The sequence below is a fragment of the Pygoscelis adeliae genome, unplaced genomic scaffold (genome assembly GCF_000699105.1).
Source record: "Pygoscelis adeliae isolate BGI_AS28 unplaced genomic scaffold, ASM69910v1 Scaffold61, whole genome shotgun sequence".
Lineage (NCBI taxonomy): Eukaryota > Metazoa > Chordata > Aves > Sphenisciformes > Spheniscidae > Pygoscelis > Pygoscelis adeliae.
The window spans coordinates 120,471-134,957 of record NW_008824010.1 but is presented as its reverse complement, the minus strand read 5'-3'; the positions used below and the strand labels follow the sequence as shown (position 1 = coordinate 134,957).

Here is a 14,487-nt window from a genome sequence, read left to right as displayed (position 1 = left end):
GCCCCCCCACCCCCCCCCAGCCACGATCAGGAAAGACACAGCCCCAGCTGGAGCTCCCAACTATTTCCGTAGTCATCGCGTCAGCAAGGAGGTAAGCACACGACACCACCGCGTCCCTTTTCCGGGATCCCTCGCAACAAACAGAAAAGTCAGAGGGAAGAGCTGGAAACTAAGGTTTATTTATTTCTTCCCAGTTCCATGGCTTGTGACCAAAGCCGTGAGTTGGCAGGCGAGACGCACCGCTGAACGCGGGGCTCGTGATGTGCTGTGTCTGTGCGTGTGCAGGCACGAGGGGTGTGAGTAACCCGCGGCTCGAAATAGGGCAGGGAACAAGTTTATTTATACATCCATAGAAAGCGGTAATTTCTCTTTGTTGCATTTTCTAATTCTTTACTTTTTTTCTCCTGCAGAGGCCCAACACTGTTTCCCAAAGCATTCAGCTGACGAGTGGCACTGGCCCCATCTCAGCCAAAAAATCTCATGAGCTGACAGCAGCAGTTGGGAACAGCGCACTAGACGCAGCAGCAAATACTCCTGGATTATTAGATAAGTTGTTTATAACTTTAGCAAAGTTTTCCAGGGCAAATGGCTTCCTCAAGCAAATTTAATTTTGATGGAAAAAATTTTGACAATATTTTTTTTCCACCATCACAAGGAAAATACTGTTTCCAATGCATTAAATGTTGAAATTATCCGATACAAGTTCAGTCCCTGCAGAAGTGGAATCTGAAATTAGAAGGGATCACCCCTGCAGGAGGGGGTGTCTTTTGCTGTCTTCATGACAAAAATTCCCAACCATATTTGCCAGAGTTAGAAACTCCAGAGAAATGTGAGGGCACACATCCCCAGCAGAGCCCTACCAGCAGGCGAGCACACTGGGGGTACCAGCACACACGGCTGGACTGGGCACCCGCCGCCCCACCTCTCCAGAGCCTCCTGCTCCCTTTTAGGTGCTCTCCATGCCAGTGCTCATGATGGAGAGGCCACCTCTCAGGTATGCAGGCTGGTATAGTTTTTAATTGAGTAGTCACTCAGCATTTTGCCCAATTTGAACCCTACCTTGCTCGATGCACAGCACGGACCTTTTATAACAGAGATGGACACACCGTCAGAGGTGCCTGCAGGCTCCATTGCACAAGTTGGAAGGTCTGAATGAAGGAAGGTGGCCATAGACAGTCCTAGAAAACTGGATTCTACCTTTGTAGCCAAAGAATGAGGTGATGCCTTTTGCAAATGGTTTCAATCCTCAGCACCTAGGGTCTGAGCTGGCATGCACCAGCAGCTGGAGACCCTAAGTACATGCTTTCCTGTATCACATAAGGCTAAGGACTTGGAAAAAAAAAATCACATCTCCCCCAGCAGTTTTGACCTTAGCACCTCTGCTATCTGTAAAAGTGAAAAATAGCAACTCATCTACCAGCTGACTGTTCAGCTTTGCTGCACCGCTTTTCTTTTAATTATGTATGCGATGCTTTCATGCACACGAGTCAGATATATACATACGCAGAGTCCAGTAAACGCAACTTGAACAGACCTCACACCCCAGGGACAGACAAGCCAGGGGAAAAGGGATAAAAGTACAAGGAAATGCTCATTGTGAACTCCTCTCCCTTCCAGTCCATGCCCCTTCAGCAACATATGGCTTCAAGGAGAGGAGACAGTGATTCTCAGCGCACTTTTCTTCCAGTCACCCAACATCTCAAGTGGATGCAGAGGTACAGAGAGTCCCCAGAGGCCATTACCCTCAGCCAAATCCCTGCGACAGCTGCTGGCACTCAGCACCAATGCCAGCGGGGTCACAAGATGCAGGAGAGCAGAGAACTGGGCCCTGTGTGTGTGCCGGCCTGCGTGGGCGTGCAGGCATCCGCATCTCCATGCCATGCCTCTGCACTGCACCCTTTGTGGGGCGTTTCAAAGCAGCAAACAGCTAGCAATGCACGTGAAGCAAGTTCAGTAGGAAGAGGTTATGGTTCTCGCCAGACCTGAGAGCAGACAAACGCAAAACGCAGCACCACCACCTTCTGTGGTTGTCCGCTTTCATTCAAATGGGGCTTTTAGGAAAAGAGTCAAAAAGTTAAATGCTATTTGCATTTGTAGTTTAATGCACTCTGGAAAACACTTGAGAGCACTTTTTTCTTTGTTTCTATCTGTGGACAAATCATTTCTTCTTGCTGGAATGTGCCAGGGAACTATATGGTAGCACATGCAAGGGCGGTTTTCTTGCAAAAATAACCCTATTGCAAACACTTGGTGATGGCAAACTCCTCTCAGCCACAGACGTTCCCACAGAGTCCTCCCCAGACCTGGGGGTGCTGCCACCACTGCTCAGCTTTGACGGCACTTGAGTTACCTCCTCAAAACCAGCTTCTTGAGGCTCTCTGTTTGGCTCTGTCTCTGCTGGGCGGTTAGATGCAGCCTTTCTCCGCTCATCCTGCTCAACGAGCATCTTGACCACGGGGGCTGTGTGAGTGGTGTAGGCAGGCTGTGGGCGGTGGCACTGGATGAGGTGGCCGGGCAGACCCATGGTGGCCAAGGGCAGGGCGTACTCTGGAACCCAAGAAACAGACACCGTGAGAACACAGCCGGTTACCTCCTGGCTTCTTCCCTCTCCGGGAAGGGTTGGAAAGGAGGATGCCTTTGGTGACACCAAGGATGCTCTTTGGAGCCAAAGACCATGGCTGGGATCAGTGATGGCTTTGCTATGGCCATGGAGGGCCAGGCAGCGCTAAGGGACAGCAGTGCCATACCAGGTAGCTACTCAGCATCAAGATTCAAATAACCCATGCAAGAAATACAGATGATGTCCATCATTTCCAGCCTTTGTGCCTTTATTTCTATACATGAGCACAGGATGTGATTGCACTGACCAAGGAGGAGCTGCAGAAGGTCAGTATTACACCAAGAAGCACAGTGGGAAAGAAAGAAGGGGAAAAAAAATCAGCAGTTCTCATTTCTGCAGCACTGACCAATGGCCAAGATAGCACACAGCAGGACAAGACCACACGGAAGATCTTTCCAGTCTCAGCTTTCTGCCCAAAACCCATTAATCACTCAAGTCTTGCACCTCAAAGCAAGGCACAAAGTTGGTAGAAATGGCTGGAGGGATTAGACTGAACCTACTTGGGAAGATGTCTGGCCAAGGGAAACTTCAAAGCAGAAAATCCAAGGAAAAAAATCAGGCAGAAAAGGAAGATGCATTCAAATAGATCTTGGAAAAAATCAGATCATCAGTATTAGTATTTTTAGATACAAGACTTTTCATAAAACCAGCTCGTTTTCACTTAGATGTCATTAGTCCTTTAAAAGTTATCTAGCACAAAAGCAGAGTTTTCCGACTCAAATATTTTACTTTTCACTAACTTTGCCTAGTACAACAGTCAATGCAATTATGACTAGATGGTCAAAGTAGTAAAAAGCAATCTTGCTTAGCATAAACAGCTAGGATAAGATGGTAGGAAAGTCCTGCTGATAAAGGCTCCCCTGAAGGTCCATCGCTGTCAAAGGGACAAACTTCCATGCTACAGCATGTTTAAAACTGGTCTGTAGCAAGCTCTGAACAGCAGCCTGCAGGTAAGAAGGGAACGAAGAACAGGGATGGAACAACCATCCTGCAACCAGGCTTTCGCTTAAGACATCCATACTTAGAGTCTGAGAGTCCCACATGCATGGTGGACACAGCAGTCCTAGGGAGAGGAGGTGGTGACTCAGTTGCCCTCAAAACATGCAAGGAAAAGCAGCAGCTGCTGTGGAGGGCAGAGGCAGAACACGGTCCTATTAAAGAGCAAGGCTATTTGGTTTACAGATGTGGAAAGCTCAATCCACAAAGTGATGCTAAATCTTATTCCTTAGATGCTTTATGAACCATTTTACACATGAAGGCAGCCAATAAATACCTGTCACCTCCATAGCCCTGTTCACTAGATGTCCCTGGAGGGCACAGCAGCCCTTGGTCACCCCTCCCCAAGCTCAGCCAAGCCAGGAGTACAGAGGAGGTAGGAGGCAAGCTGTTTCAGGTGGGATTTACAAACCTGCCCACAACACAAATACCTCCCTGTTCCTAAATCAGTCAGGTGTAGGTGGAAAGCCTGCTCCTTACCTCTCATTGTGCACCATTTTCTTTTCTTTCTCAAAGTGGGAATAATTCTGCCTCTTTTCACCTCCTCTCTCCTGCAGAGGGCCAGTTCTTTGTGACCAAGCTATGATGTGTATCAGGGAAACACCCTGAAGAAAAACACACTGGGGTTTGTTAGGGCTCTGACATTCAGCTGCAATACCCACGGTCCTCATCAGAAAAGCGTGCCAACTTTGGGTGTTCAGAGATGGGGACATGCAGGGACAGAGCCACACGTATCTCTCCCAAGGTCCCACCATGAGCTCCTGGTGGAAGTTAAGAACAAAAAGCTTGGAGCTCTGAGTTAGAGTTTTAGAGAAATGAGAGCATTTAAAGAAACAGGCTGCTTCAGATTATCTTCTGCTGAAGTTGTAGGGACAGAAGGAGGGAGAAAAAAGTGCATTTTCAGTGGCTTCTGCACCGAGCCACATCCCACAGACTCTCAAGCCCAGGAGCCTGCACCACGGCCACCGCTCCTGCAGCCTCTGTCCATGCCATGGCTGGTGCCAGATGGGCTCCGGGTGTGCGAAGCATCAGGAATTTGCTTTTATGTAAGCTGCGCTCGCGCTGCAGGAACGTTGCCGGCACTGAGCTCTGTGCTCCCCCTGCCCGGCCCCTCCGCACTCCCGGCTATAACCCAGCGCTCCTGCTAACGCCCGCTGACAATAACTGTCTTTCATTGCATCCCAAGAGCGGGTGCTGGGGCTTTGCTCGCTTCCCCTGCATGAACCATGCTCTCTAGAAACAGCCAACCGTCCTCCCTGTGAGGGAGACGTCAGCAGATCCAGCCAGGACAACCCCACGAAGCACTAGCTGACGGCCCAGCAGCAGGGTAGCAGCTTATGGGGATGATCAGCCAACAGACAGCCCAGGCTCTTCCCAATGTTTCTATTTATAAACAGCCTGACAGGTTTTCAGAAAAAGTTTCCATACCAAAAAAGTTTCACTGCAATTATATTGCTGTAAAGTCATGCCATTCCATACCTATGCTATACACACTCAGCTTTACGATCGGGGAAAAGTCAAACCAAAAAAGTCGTTTTAAAATATGAGCTTTCAGACAGTGGCACGCTCTGTGCTGAAACAAAATGTTTATTTTGACAAGCTGAGATAGTCTATGTCTCTTCAAATGCCTGTTCTGACTCACTATTTGGAGTTTTTAACCCCTGTTACAGAACTGTTTCACAATTTAGCTCATCAGGCTAATGCGCAGCAAAAACAAGAGGGTTAAAAAAAATTTCTTAAAGGACAATTCGACTATTGTCCAAGTGTTTCCAATGACTAGGGAATTCTGGCTCAGCCCATCCTCCGGAGAGCCAGGGTGGACGGCAGGGGACCCCCAGCCTCGGCAGAAGGAAGCAGCACGCTGGGAGCTGCTCTGAGCAGCGACTGCAGAGGACACATCAGCATATGTGCAAGCTAAAGGGCTGCAGCCCGGTGGATAAAACAGCAGGACCAGGCACCAAACACCCCTAACGAGGTACAAGAAGGGCTGATCTGGAGCCCTTTTCCCCACTTCTATAGGCTGTAGCTCAGGTTTTTGTAAAATGAATAAACACACCAAGTGAAACCCAGGCACCCAGCCACCGCACGGGGCTGAGTTGTAAATTTAATTCAGCAGTAACAAAGCCCGTGGAAAGAAGCCCGTGCGCCCCAGAGGTATGGCAAAACCTCACTGCCTGTTCCCGGGCCGGACCGAAACAACTGCGAGATGGGTGCCAGGGGGTCAGGGAGGGTGACAGCGAGGGCCACAGCCAAACCAGCAGCACCAGATCCTAACAAAGCAAACACAAGCTTAACACAGGTGAGGACCATGCTGTAAGGAGATGGTTAGCTGTTTCTGCATGTAGCCACAAAACAAGATGTGCTGCATGTTTTGCAGAGCAAACAAGAAGATCCAGCTGAGTCCCTTGCCCAAGCAATCAATTGTGCAATAAAAAGGCAAGGAATGAGCACAGGGTGGTGGAACAGGGAAGGACAAGGGTTACGGTGCTGAGATGTGGCTCCAGCCCGCACCTCTCACTTGCACGCCTGGTGTTTTCATTGGAACATTTACCTTTGCTGCACCAAGCCAGATGTTCCCAACTCAAAGTGTTTCTGCTGTGAAAAGGCTAGCTAAGCTCACGAGTTCAGGGCAGGAGGACATGTGCATGCACTAGGCATGTCTCCCAATAATGTCAGTGTTTGCACAGTATTATTTTGATCCTAGATAAATACTGCTGCTTATGTGATATTTGTGTAGGCTGGGGTTTCAAAAGGGCCTTGGGCTCAGCTGTGTTGCTTAATTGCTACAGCATCATCTCACAGGACAATAAAATAAAAGGATTTTAGAATTTCCTAAATAGTAAGAAAAAAAACAGTGATCGACAGGAACCCCAGTTTGGATATTTGATGAGGTGGGAACATTTGGTGGCAGGATAAAGTCTGGATACCCACCAGGTGAATTTTCCCATGTAGTTGGAGGTGCTTGGGTGGAAAAAACCTCAAATAAGGCCACAAGATCTGCCTTCCAACTTGCCCATGTTGGAGTGCTGAAGCAGAGGCTGATGCAAGTCCCAGACATTTCTCCTCTGACCTTATCTCTAGCCCTTCCCAAACCAGCAGTGACTAGAGAAACCCCAGGGAGAGAAGACACAAACATCACCCTGACCACAGATCCTGGATCCATCAGCTTTTCCTGCATTACATACCTGTGGAAGCCTCCACAGAAGTGACTCCTTCACACCAAGTTCACACCAACAGCATGACAGGAGACAGCCAGATGCCACAACAGCACTGGGAGCTGAAGATGGGAATGCAAGGCACTGGAGAGAAGATACCAAGGGAAAGCCCGGAGTTAACAACTCAGAGCAAAACGAGATGGGATCATCAGCCACCGTTTGTTGTTTACAGCTTGTGCTTGGCTACTGGCCTGGAAGTGATTTCAGAGCCCAGGGAGAAAAGGCTCTGCAACATCCCCAGGAATCCTCTAAGCATATCAGCTCCTTTGATTCATAAGCACCTGCTAGTGAGACCTGTCTCCAGCATTGTCCTGGTAAAGGCTTTCCAGAGCAGAAGTGGGTCGATTTTCCTCCCGCTGCAGTGACAGAATTATTGCCTGCCATTGCCTCTGCAAACCCTGCCTGGGGTTTATCTGAAACTGTCTGCACTGAAATATCTGCTCACAAACCACTCCAACGGGAAGTGCTCCAACACACTCCTCTCCCGTCACGACACCAGCTCGGGATCTCGCTGGCATGCATGGGGGAGCACCACGGTGGGATTTTCACATTCCCTCCAGACTGTGGTTTCCAGTGACAAACCTGACCCTAACACAGTGTACCCTGATAACAGAGACCAGCTCAGCATCAGGTCTGGCCTGCCACACACCACATCTTCCCAGCCCATTGTCACAAGCCATCAGCCCAGCTGCACGGCCACCTGCAGACTAACCACTGGAAAACGCGGTTCCACATGGAAAGTACAACCACCAGCCCGAGTACAACCACCTGCTTGGCTGCTCCCTGCAGCCATGAGTGCCAGGGCTCCCCCCCACCAAAACCACACATTCCCCTCCCATCTCTGCTTCCACCTTCTGTTCTTCACCATCTGCTCTTGCTGTCCATCCTTGGCAGAAGGTGCACTGTGAGGAGCGGCGATCAGGTTGTGCAAGGCTCTCCATCCACATCCCATCCTGTGCTTTTGTTGAGTCTCAAACTCAGTACACGCCTGAATTCACTTATGCCCTTCCCTAGGATAAGCAGCCAATGCCAAATATAAAGACAGAACCTGACTGAAGTGGCAAGATCAGAAAATGGCTAAAAACAACCATTACAAGACCAAGGGCATCAGGGCACCTCACCTGCTCAGGTACAACTATAAAGCCAGCTCAGTATTGCCTTTCATTTGGGACAGCTGAGGGCACCTGAGATGAGAGCCAGGCCCCTACAGCACACACACATTTCTGAAAAATTCAGTTTTGCAGTGTTGAACTTCATGCACCTTTGCTGAAAGCGCCAGCCCTGGAATATAAGGCCAAAAAAAATCTCCCACCTGGAAGCTTTCCAAAGAGGGCCTTGAAGGATGTAATATCTAGAATGGGACTGTAAAAACACCCTGTGTTAGCTTAACTTTTTCCTCCTGAAATAAAACTCATCCAACCCAAAAATTCCCCATTGACTTCAGTGGGAGCGAGTGTTTTTGAAAACCTCATCCACAAAAGCAGCATTGATCAAATTTGATTTTTTTTTTTTTACTGTCATCAATGGAACAGTATCCGAGCAGAATAATTCAGGAGACTGACTTGAGTCTCCTGAGCAATGGGCAACCCTCCAGCAGCGCCCACCCAGCCTGGCCGGCAGCAGCAGCCTGTGAGCAGCTATGCAGCACAAGGGTCTCCGTCTTGCTCGTGGGGTGGACTGCGCTGAGCAGCTAGCTCCCTTTAGGATGGGGGCCAAGAAGCACACCTACTGTTCGAGGCAAGTAAAGACCTGCCATCCTCTATAACAGGCAAGGTTAACCCCTTTGGGCCTGCAAGGCAAACGCAGCTTCAGATCAGATTGCAGCTTCCCAACTTCATACCTGACCAGACTTTCATCTTAATGTCAAGTGGAGTTTATTTGAGGACAGCCTTAGGTTCAAGACAGATGTATATACAGTGTGTGTTTTACGAGGATGCTGATTTTACACTTGTGACCATTCTTCCTGGAAATTTATTGTCTGGCAGACCTTTGCAAACCCCTCAATGTTAAAATCTCTCCAGCCTGCTCTGGAGAGTCAGCCAGGCCACTTCACAGAGGTACTCCAGTCCTAATCTTTGGAAATCCTCTTAAGCTTTACCAGCATCTGGCAGTTTAAGATGCAGATACCTGTTTCCATTCTTCTCCCCAACAGAAAGACCCAGCCCCTGAGTGTCTGTGTGCCACGTACGTAGGGTCATGGCTGCAGCTGTTTGTCATATCCTTCAAGTTACTGCAGAGAGAATTCACTGCAGCGTCCTCCAGACCCTCTGGGTCAACTTGTGACCAAGTATGAAAGCCAAGAGGCCTCTGTGGGCTCCAGTCTGGTTGGGAGCTGCCATAGTTCAACACCAGAACACAGGATGGTAGAGGAGGACAGTTTCTCATACCTTTCCCGCAGCCATACAAGGGCTCACCACCTTCACCCACAAGCATCACAGAGAAGCAGAATTTCTGAGATGCATCCTAGCATTTGCAAATACATTCAGTCCAGAAATCCAATAAAAAAGCCTCCTTTGTACACAAGAAGTTGCCACCTCTATCCAGCTTTGCTGGATCAGCAGCAGCCAGACCAGAGCCATGGACCCACTCAAGTCACTTCCCGCTGGTTTGGCAGCACGAGCCCCCAGCCAGCTCAGTCTAACCAGGCTATTAAATCAGATGCCGGTTGTTTGGATACCAGAGCAGCGCACTTCAGAGAGTGAGTTTAAAAGACCCCTTCCTCAGACAATGATCCTTTTGAGATGCTGAATGAAAACTGCAGTACCAGAACTTCAGCATGGAAGTCACCAACAAGAGCTAGGATTCCTATGAGAATGGGGACACACGTGGCCAACTTTAAATCCAAATCAAATGCTTCTGAGCTTCAAGACTGACGGTTAAAGGTCCAAATTCTTTCACTGTATCCAAAAAAGCAGCACCAAAGCCAGGCGCTTCCACAGGCAAAAAGGGAGACTGTTCACAAACAGACACACAGAAGTAACATCATGCAGCGAATACAGCTTTTCTTTATTAACCAGAACATTAAAGCACATACTCAGTTTTGTTCAGGCTGTCAATTAAAGCTTTCCCCAATTTTCAGACATTATTATCAATTCACTTAAAGTTAGCAGGCTATGCTGTATACCTGCCATTGTGTTATGCTTCATTTTGCTCATTTTCCTTACTTCTTCAGGACGGGAAGAAAGCAATAGAGCTTTGTCTAAGGTTAGAACCCTCGGTCAATAAACATCTCCCTCGTGATCTACAACTCTCTACTGGTCGTACACAAGGGAACCGGTAGCAGGGATACAGCAAGGTAACAGCCACTGCTTGTTTTATTTTATTTTCTCCAACTACAGGTTGAGATATTCTGTGTAATAAGAGGAAAAATTATCCCAGGAGAAAGGAGGGAGGGTTGCTCTATGAAAGACATTTAAGTCATAAAGCACCCAGCACTTTGCTTCATGACACAACTCATGTGAGTTTTAATTCTAAGAGAGCTGCTGGCAGCAGGACAGTTTTCACACTCTTCTATTTAGAGAGACTCGCCTGAAAAATAGCCAAAGCTGTCGCTTATAAATCAGGCTGTTCTGACAGTGCCCAGAGCAAGTAGTAAAAGCAAACAGAGGGAAATGAAATTACATGCTGCAAAGGAAACTCTGAAATAATAAGCTTTTATTTTGTGTTTTTAAAAGTTCACAGTAATTAGAACTATTTCTTCCTCTGTTCTTTCATTTGTTTTTAAGCCAGCCCCTGCTGACAAGCTCTGGGCCCCCAACCTCTGGTTCCCATTCATTTGGCTTTGGCCATGTGGTTCCCATATTCTTGGCTGAGGTACGCCGGCCTGCAGGAGCCAACATCTCCAAAGGCTGGGGTGGAGAAGGAAGAAGATGCAACATTTGCTTCACTCTGGACGTGGGAACCTGTGCAGCACACCCCTTCCGAGCAGCTTGCAGGCACGTGCGTTCCTGCAGCACAAGGCCAGTCCACAGCACACCCAAGTCGGTGGAAAGGGTCTTGCCTGCAGTGGGCTTGGGATATCATCTTCCACTGACATGGGATTTTTTGGTCAAACTGGAGCATCTACAGCCAAATTTTCTATTTTCTACAGCCAAATAGAAGTATAGCACTGAAAACTCCTGATCTAAGTCGGCAAGACATCAGCAGCTGATGTCCCTTCCTCTTCCCCATGTCCTTGAGGGGGATCACATCCATCCTCCAGGAAAGCTGACAAACACCATTGGGCATATCTTAATGCTGTATTTTCCAATCTTAGCTTAGCCTGCATTGCTGGGGGATCCTCAGGACAGGAGTTTCCTACCTCCAAGGTTCCTGTCCAAAGGTTTTTCAACCTCTCGGTTTACATTTTCTCTCAACGTGGAGAAATGAGTGCTACTCTGCCAGAAGTCAACTTCAGACCTTACCAGTCCTACACAACTCAACAGCAGTTTGCTCTCATCTTCAGCTCAGGATTTTCGTTTCACCCTCAGCAAGAAGCCAGATGGAACAGCAATTGCTAAATGAACTGCTGGGAACCAAATAAAGCTGATGAAAGGATAAGAGCAACAAAACCACTCTTTATTCATTCATTCATCTGATTTTACTGTTTGAAATTCTCCATGAACTGCTTCCAACCCAAGCTCCGCCCCATACATGTGGCTTGGGAAGCTGTGCGATAAAGATAAGAGGGAGATGATCACAGGCACCGAGAGGGCTGGAGAAGGAAGACATCAACAGAAGAGGCACCAAGGCAGATCTGGGAACTCAGGATTCTCATGACAGATCCCAGGGAAGGGGAGAAACCCTGCCTGGGTGCTAGGACCACAGTGAAAAACCAATGGAAGAAACAAATAGCTTGACACACAGGGCGGGGGGGTTCTGTTTATTCCAGGGTGGGCTTGATCTGGCATCAGGTGGAATTGACAGGTGCCCATCCATTGCCTCCAAGGGGCTTTGGATCCAGTGGAAGTTGAACCATGGGGTAAACTACGATGGCCCAAGACCAGTTAGCAAAGATCCTGCCCCAAGCCAGCAGGCACCATCACGTCACCCCAAATACTACCAAAGGCACAGAGATGAAGAGGCAAGGTGTGAATCCACATGGATCACATCACCTCCACCACCTCACCTCTCTCCAGAGCTGCCTTAGCAAGCGCTGCCCTAACCCCAGGATCCAGTTCAGTTACCGGGACCAGCTTCCACCCCCCCAAAACCCCAAGTTTCGAAGACTGACAGTGGAAAATGAGAAACAAAAATCAGGGTTTCCACAGCAGCAGCAGCTCGCAGGCACTGCATCCCCCAACTTTCACAGGGCATGTTTTACAATGCGCCCAGTGATATATCAGGTTACGCGGCCAAGAACAGGAACACCGAGCAGCACACGTGTGCGGCACAGCTGAATGAACAATAGCCACAGGAACACTGCTAGCACTCGCATTTTAGAAACCAAATTGTTTTTACTTTGCAGACACAATATTATCGTCTTTTTTTCACTTCTAATTTTTCTTCTTATAAAGGGGAAGGGAACAAGAGAGAAAAAGAGGTGGACTCCAGGATAGAAGTCTTCAGCATTACACCCGAGATGCTCCAGTGTTTATATACAAACAGCAACTAAAATAGAAGGGGCGGTTTCTCAGCTGCTGCGGTCTGTGTAGCGCTATTAACTTGATAGTCACTTAAACCAGGGGAACATCTGACCCCAAAGCAGGATAGGTGATGCCCTGGCAAGAGCAGAACAAGATACTGGGCCAGGCTGGCGTGAACAGGGATAGTTCATCAGCTTCCCTGTGGTTGTGCTCAGATCTGTAAGCAAGTGCTTGCCCCCTGCTATCAGACACCCAGCAGTCACTTGAATTAAAAGCAGCTCAAACCATTCATTTCTTTTACACCCAGCTTTAGTCACCTTTCTTGCTACTCTCTGGCCCACATCCCCCCTAGACAGTCCTGCATCTCTCCACCCGCACGAGCCTGGCCAGGAGATGGACGAGGGGGACGTGTTGTCCATCCCGTGGGGACCACTGAGCAGGGGGAATACCAAGCTGGGGGAGCAGCCAGAGCACAGATATTCAGGAGAAAGTGCTTGTTTATGTGAAAACACAAGGAGGCAAATAGTTGACATTAAGATTTTGGGGAGGCTGTGGGACTGGGCTATTTCTTTCAGCCCTCACACAAAGGGATCTTTTTTGTCTCACTGTAAAACAGAAACGATATTGAAGGGTCTGTGGAATTTCTGGGCATTTTTTTCCCCTCAGAGACGCAATGGCCCGTGCTCCAAAGCAACAGATGAAGTAGGATGCAAAGGACAAGATGTTCATATGCAGCTCCGCATCTGCCTCCTGCTCCCCTGCTGCCACACCACCACCCCACCCCAAACCCTTTACCCCCCCAAGAAGCTCTTACTGCTTGCAGCAGCCAGAGGGGCAGAGCCTGGAGGTGCCCCCCCAGGGCTCACACAGCTGCACCCATGCCCAGAGGAGCTGCAAATACCGCAGGAAGCCATTTGCAGAATGTATCCCCTTTTGAAAAGGGGACTGCAGCTCCCACACCCACTTTGCTGAAGGTCTCCAGTCTGTCATCTTGCATCCAGCTGATATACCATGTTTCAGGCCACAGCCTGGGAGCCAGGACAGGTTGCCCTGGACTCATCATCCCACACAAGTCTCCAGCTTCAGCCATCCCCAAAAGGGGCATGGGGCCCACACCGGCCTCCAGGCGAGCCCAGCTCCCCCTCTGTGCACATGCTCCTGTCCCAGCAAGGACCACGATACACATGCTGCTGCTTCATGGGTACTGTTCCCAACAGGGCTGAGGACACCTCTCAGCGTTTTCTTTGTGGAAGTGTTACACACAGTTTTGCCCCAAAATGTTTCCTGCACCAGTGCCCACAGGGCTCGGACCAGCCCAGAAACAACCAGCCAAAACACAAACAACTGTGGACAGGGCGCCTATACAACACAGCAGAGCTCTTCTCCATCTCATCTCGGCAAAAGCACAGAGATTTCTCCAAGTTCATAAAGGTACATGGACATACCTGCTACCTGACCCTCCGTGAACCCCTGGCCACCTCAAAGACTGTCAGAGTTTGGCACAGACCCCACCACACTGCTCACTCATCCTGAAGCTCCTCACACCCCCAAGGCACTTTTCTGCCCACAGATGATAGGAAGAACTTGTCCTCCGCAGGCAGCCGAACTGCCATAGGTGCTGCTGGAAAGCACTCGGGACAGGGAAGAGATCTGACATCCATCATCACCAGGAGAGCAACGCCTCCGTGCAAGCGAAATGCCTAAGCCCAACGTGACCCAGCAGCCACTGTTTACAGGATGAAAGTCCCATTAACACCAGTGCATGGTGCAACTCCTGCTGTTTACAGGCATTTCCTCACCTCACCCACTCAGCAGCAAGGGGAGAAACAGAGACTTTCCAAGTTCATTTGGAGACCCGCCACATTTTCCCCCTTCCTGAACATATATAGCACATGGCCAGGGCAGTAGGGTCATTTTAGGACAGCCCTGGTACTAAAGGCTGAAGACACACAGAAAATAAAAAACATCATTCTCCTGCAGCAAGTGCCGAGCGCGACCCCCCTGGTGCCAGCAGAAAGTGCATAATCCCACCGAGCACGGGGAGGGCAGATGGCAGGAACAGCACAGCATTGTGCCAGTGGCGGAGCAGCCC

At 49.1% G+C, this 14,487-nt stretch overlaps 1 protein-coding gene across 1 annotated transcript in view; it reads right to left on the bottom strand.

Annotated features, from left to right (window-relative positions):
• TEKT3 (tektin 3) overlaps window positions 1-13,912 on the bottom strand; it is a 66,742-nt gene extending 52,830 nt beyond the window's left edge. The window contains exon 1 of the mRNA XM_009326092.1: window positions 13,841-13,912. The gene's annotated coding sequence lies outside the window, so the exon portion shown is untranslated. The remainder of the gene's footprint in view (window positions 1-13,840) is intronic.
• Between the last annotated feature and the right edge of the window lie 575 nt (window positions 13,913-14,487).